This window comes from Otolemur garnettii, unplaced genomic scaffold (assembly GCF_000181295.1).
Source record: "Otolemur garnettii isolate 467f Iridium unplaced genomic scaffold, OtoGar3 scaffold00219, whole genome shotgun sequence".
NCBI lineage: Eukaryota > Metazoa > Chordata > Mammalia > Primates > Galagidae > Otolemur > Otolemur garnettii.
The window spans coordinates 281,297-287,848 of NW_003852614.1; the positions used below are offsets into that span (position 1 = coordinate 281,297).

At 46.3% G+C, this 6,552-nt stretch overlaps 1 pseudogene; it reads left to right on the forward strand.

The window, feature by feature from the left end:
* LOC100960232 overlaps positions 1-4,560 on the forward strand; it is a 7,706-nt pseudogene extending 3,146 nt beyond the window's left edge.
* Positions 4,561-6,552: the final 1,992 nt, after the last annotated feature.

Below are 6,552 nucleotides of genomic sequence, written 5' to 3' on the forward strand. Positions count from 1 at the left end.
AAAAAAAAAAAGACAGGATTTTACTTAGAAACTAGAAAGGAATACAGAAGGAGAAAAAGGCACCAGAGCTTCTGGCAGAGGGCAAGAACTAACTGAGGAGTCGCTATGTGGGATTTTTATGTAGAAGTATTAGGTCTTGATTTACAATTTACACCTGGTTAGGACTTGGAAAATAGAAACACGTTTTCATCATTAATGAGTGTTATCGACAAAGGAATAAATGCAGTCCCACCAGCTCAGAGCAAAAGGTCAGGGTGTTCCCTTCATGAACTTACCTAAGCGTAGGAAAACTGGGTCCCCTGTCCATACTTGAATGGGGGGAACCCTGTATCACTTTCTGACTAATAAATCCTATCTTACCACTGATCTGTGGTCTGTGGGTTCATTCTTTGAATCCCCAAGATCAAGGACCTACTGCAGAAAGAAATTCTAGTAACAAGAGGATTGCTCAAGCCCAAGAGTTTGAGGTTGTTGTGAGCTATGATGACCACACCCTATACAGGAAGACAGAGTGAGACTGCCTCAAACAAAACAAAACAACACACCATACTATTTATTTATTATTTATTTTTGAAACAGAGTCTTAGCATGTCACCCTCGGTAGAATGCTGCGACAAAACAGCTCACAGCAACCTCAGACTCTTGGGCTTAAGCAATTCTCTTGCCTCAGCCTCACAAGTAGCTGGGACTACAGTCGCCCACCACAACACCTGGCTATTTTTTGTTGTTGTTGCAGTTGTCATCGTTGTTTAGCAGGCCTGGTCTGGGTTCAAACCCACCAGCCCCCATGTATGTGGCCTGTGCCCTAACCATTGTGCTACGGGTGCAGAGCCACCATACCCTTTATCTTAAGCATTCCTCTTTTTTTAGAGACAGAGCCTCAAGCTCTCACCCTGGGTAGAGTGCTATGGCATCATAGCTCACAGCAACCTCCAACTCCTGAGCTTAAGCAATTCTCTTGCCTCAGCCTCCCAAGTAGCTGGGACTACAAGTGCCTGCCACAACACCCAGCTATTTTTTTGGTTGTAGTTGTCATTGTTGATTGGCAGGCCCGGGCTGGATTCAAACCCGCCAGCTCTGGTATATGTGGCTGGTGCCTTAGCTGCTTGAGCTACAGGTGCCTAGCCTTAAGCATTCCTTTTTACTGAGTCCTGGTCTTTTAGACAAAGCCTAACTCCTTCAGCCAATTGTCAGCCAAAGAATCTTTTTTTTTTTTTTTTTTGAGACAGAGTCTCACTGTGTCACTCTTTCAGTAGAGTGCCATGGCGGAAGCTCACAGCAATCTCAAACTCCTGGGCTTAAGCAATTCTCTTGCCTCAGCCTCCCAAGCAGCTGAGACCACAGGTGCCCGCCACAATACCTGGCTATTTTTTGTTGCAGTTGTCATTGTTGGTTAGCTAGCCTGGGCCAGGTTTGAACTCTCCAACTTTAGTGTATGTGGCTGGTGCTGTAACCACTGTGCTACAGGTGCCAAGCCAGCAGCCAAAAAATTTTTGAAGCCACCTCTCACCTTTAAGGCCCCCCCACCCACTTCCAGATGTCCCACCTTCTTGGGACAAACCAATGCATGTTTTCCATATATTGATTTATGACCTCACTTGAAATTCCTGTCTACCTAAAATGTATAAAACCTAAGCTAATCCCACCACCTTGAGTTCAAAAAAAAAAAAAAAAGAAAGAAAGAAAGAAAGAAATATTCTCTTATATATTCTAAAAAGTTTAAAATTTTTGCCTTGCACATCTAAGTCCTTAATCCATGCAGAATCAATTTTTGTATAAAGTATGAGGTAGAGATCTCGTTTCACTTTTTTCTATGTGGATAATCAACTGATCCAGCACTATTTAGAGAATACTCCATCCTTTCCCCCATTGATCTGCAATGCCACTCTTTTTTTTTTTTTTTTTTTGAGACAGAGCTGTCCCCCTGGGTAGAGTGCTGTGGCATCACAGCTCACAGCAACCTCCAACTCCTAGGCTTGAGTGATTCTCTTGCCTCAGCCTCCCAAGTCGCTGGGACTACAGGTGCCTGCCACCATACCTGGCTATTTTTTGGTTGTAATTGTCATTGTTGTTTGGCAGGCCTGGGCTGAGATTCAAACCCGCCAGCTCTGGTGTATGTGGCTGGCGCCTTGCCGCCTGAGCTACAGGTACCACGACAGTGATATATATTTTTAAGTTATGTTTTTCTTCATCCAATTGTTCTTCATGTCAGTGCAAATCTACTTCTATTCCTACAACCCCACTGACCTAATTTTTTTTTTTTTTGAGACAAGCTGTCACCCTGAGTAGAGTGCTATGGCATCATAGCTCACAGCAACAGCAACCTCGAACTCTTGGGTTTAGTCGATTCTCTTGCCTCAGCCTTCCAAGTAGCTGGGACTACAGGTTCTCGCCACAACACCTGGCTATTTTTCTGTTCCAGTTGTCATTGTTGCTTTAGCTGGCCTGGGACGGATTCAAACCCGCCAGCCTCGTTGTATGTGGCTGGTGCCCTACCCACTGAGCTACAGGCACTGCCTAACCTCTAAATTTTTTTTTTATTATTTTTTTATTTTTTGTAGTTTTTGGCCAGGGCCAGGTTTAAACCCATCACCTCTGGTATATGGGGCTAGTGCCCTACTCCTTTCAGCCACAGGCACCGCCCTATATTTTTATTTTTATTTTTTTGTGACAGAGCCTCACGCTGTCACCCTTGGTAGAGTGCTGTGGCATCACAGCTCACAGCAACCTCCAACTCCTGGGCTCAAGCAAATCTTCTGCCTCTGCCTCCCAAGTAGCTGGGACTACAGGCACCTGCCACAACGCCCTGCTATTTTTTGGTTGCAGCTGTCATTGTTTTTGGCAGGCCTGGGCTGGATTCGAATCAGCCAGCTCAGGTGTATGTGGCTGGTGCCTTAGCCGCTTGAGCCTCAGGCGCCAAGCCCCCCAGCTATTTTTTGTTGCAGTTGTCATTGTTGTCTCACTGCCCTCCCCCCAACCTGCTAGCCTTGGTGCATATGGTGGCGCTGTAACCACTGTGCTATGGGCACGGAGCCAACAAAGCCAATTTTAAAAGGAAGAAAGCCTGGATGGCTAATAACTATATTTATTGCACTTTATGCAAATAATCAGACTCAGTATATTGAAAGTACAATTTATTTTGTCAATTAAATCAGTTCTGCTGTAATTTGTTTTTAGTAAAGTGAGAAATTAGAGAGAGAGAAATGGTTCAAAAAGAAAAAACTGTGGCCCACCTGTATTAGATTCCAGCCTTGTCTGAAATACCAGCTCATAAAATGAGACATAGCTGTTTAACTAAACTGATCTGTTAAACAGGACTAAGAGACCGGCCAAAGAATATAGAATTATATACACTAGTTAGGCCAGGCATGGTGGCTCACGCCTGTAATCCTAGCACTCTGGGAGGTTGGGGCAGGTGGATTGCCTTGAGCTCATGGGTTGGAAACCAGCCTGAGCAAGAGTGAGACCTTGTCTCTAAAAATATCTGGGCATTGTTGCACTTGTCTCTGCACATGGGTTGGGAGCAGGGACTCCAGCTGTTGTGGCCGTCTCTGTCCAGTCAGCACAGGATCCCAGCCACTGAGCCATGCTGGACCCCAGGTGGCCTGCAGCGAGCCCAATCCCTTCACTCAGGTAGTCCTGAACAGCCACAGCCACAATGGCAGCAGGCTGGTCAGCAGGACGGGTGCCTGAGCTGTGACCCTCTGGACCTCGAAGCTGGCTTCTCCCCTCAGCCTCCATGTAGTCCAGGACTCCAGGTGGTAGTGGCCAAGAGTGAGCCAGCCTGGTACTCTGTACTTGCCCAGCAGCCCCTCGGGGGGCAGCCCTAGGACCAGGATGATGAGGAGGAGGATGAGGAAGAAGAGGAGGGTGGGCAGGAGGGCTCAGGAAAGCCCCCAAATGTAGGCCACCACCTGGGCCACCAGTGGGCACCTTTGAGAAGCAGAAGTGCCTCAGTGACTATGCCCTCATCTTTGGCATGTTTGGCATCATCATGGTGACAAAAACAGAGCTATCCTGGGGAGTGTACACCAAGGAGTCTCTGTACTCATTTGCATTCAAATGCTTCATCAGTCTCCCCACTGTCATCCTACTGGGCCTCATGGTTCTGTACCACTCCTGGGAGGTCCAGCTGTTCATGGTGGATAATGGAGCAGATGACTGGTCATGAGATGTGAGCATGTCTTCCTGGCTTCCTCATCTTGCTGGAATTGGCTGTGTATGCCATCCACCCTGTGCCTGGCCATTACCGCTTCACATGGAGTGCTCGGCTGGCCTTCACATAAGTGCCATCAGTGGTAGAGGCTGATGTAGACATGTTGCTGTCCATCCTTATGTTTCTGTGCCTCTATCTGCTGGGCAGTGTCATGCTCCTGCATAGTAAGATCTTCACAGATGCCTGAGCCGCAGTATCGGAGCCCTCAACTCAACAAGATCACTTTCAACACACGTTTTATCATGAAGACGTTCATGACCATCTGCCCCAGCTCGGTGCTGCTTGTCTTTAGCATCTCTTCCTGGATCATCGTTGCCTGGACTGTGCATGTCCGTGAAAGGTAAAAAATGCTGCTGCTAAAGTTCTCAGGGAGATGTGGCTCATCTATAAACACACCAGGCTAGTGAAGAAGCCAGACCAAGCCCGGCTTCAGAAACACCAGCATAAGTTCCTCCAAGCCATCCATCAGTAAGTCTAGCACCTTTCTAGCTCACGTTTCTGTGTCTGCCAGGTGGGGAGACAGCACTCAAAATCTTAATGTGGGCTTGTAATGGCCCACTCCCTCAGCCTAGGCTGGGTGGTCAGTTGATTGGGGCCTGCAGCTTCTGTGCTGAGTGGGATGGGAGGATTGTCAGAGGGAGGCAGGTGATGGGCTCTGACAAGTCATAGGTGCCACCCAAAGTAAGTGGCAGGAAGCCTATTTTATTTTCTGGGATAACCAAATGATTCTTACCCTTTTCTTTTAATTTTTTTTTTTTTTGAGACAGAGTCTCACTATGTCACCCTTAGTAGAGTGCCATGGTGTCACAGCTCACAGCAACCTCAAACTCTTAGGCTTAAGCCATCCTCTTGCTTCAGCCTCCCAAGTAGCTGGGATCATAGGCGCCCACCACAATGCCTGGCCATTTTTTTGTTGCAGTTGTTTAGCTGGCCCAGGCTGGGCTCAAACCCGCCACCCTCAGTGTATATGGCCAGCGCCACAACCACTTTGCTATAGGTGCCAAGCCTCCTTTTTTTCTTTTTCAACAGAATCTGTCACCCTGGGTAGAATGCTGTGGTGTCATAGCTTACAGCAATCCTCTTGCCCCAGCCTCTCAATTAGATAGAGACTATAGGCACACACCACTACACCTGGCTAGTTTCTTTTTCTATTTTTAGTAGAGACGGGGTCTCACTCTCGCTCAGGCTGGTCTCCAACTCCTGAGCTGAGCAATCTACCTGTTTTGGCCTCCCAGAGTGCTAGGATTACAGGCATGAACCACTGGGCCCAGCCTAATTTTTACCCTTTAGATTTTGCAACGATTTCCCTTTTTGCTTTGGCTACCCAGAAGCTCAGAATTAAATCTGTGGCTTGATCTGTGAGATCATGTGGTATAATTAGAAATTACTGGGTGGCGCCTAAGGTTCAAACTCAGCTCTGGCCCAAAATGGCAAAAAATAAAATAAAATAAAATAAAGTTAAAAAAAAAGAAATTAATTAATTTCCTCCTTTGCCTATTTTCCCTGAAAATTATTTAATATATGGGTCTCATCTTTGGCTACTCATTGGGGTACCTGGAGGGGAGTGGCTTTTATAAAAACCTACGGGCCACACCCAACACCACTTACGGTTGAGTCTGAGATGTAGTCTGAACCAAAATTTAAGTTCCTCAGGTAAGTCCAATGTACAGCAAAAGTTGGAAAAATTTTTCTGCAAGGCGCCAGATAGTAAAGATTTCAGTTTTCTGATGTTGTAGCAGGAAAGCAGTGGAGATGAATGGGTATGGCTGTGTTCCAATAAATCTTACTTTCCAAGATAGACAACTGGCTGAATTTGACCCACATCCCACAGTATGCTGATTACTATGCTACTAACTAGTATATTATGTGAGCAACACACATAATTTTAAGTGTTCTTACAGATACATTTGAAAAAAGAAACAGGTTGGTGCCTCTGGCTCAGTGGGTAGGGCGCCGGCCCCATATACCAAGGGTGTCGGGTTCAAACCCGGCTCCGCCAAACTGCAAGAAAAAAATAGCTGGGCGTTGTGGTGGGTGCCTGTAGTCCTAGCTACTCGGGAGGCTGAGGCAAGAGAATTACCTAAGCCCAGGAGATGGAGGTTGCTGTGAGCTGTGTGATGCCATGGCACTCTTACCGAGGGCGATAAAGTGAGACTCTGTCTCTACAAAAAAAGAAAGAAACAAATGAAGTAAATTTTAATAATTTATTTAATGTATTCAAATACTATTTAAAAAATAAAAATACCTGGGCATTGTGGTGTGCATCTGTAGTCCCAGCTACTCAGGAGGCTAAGGTAAAAGAATCACTTTAGCCCAAGAATTGGAGGTTGCTATGA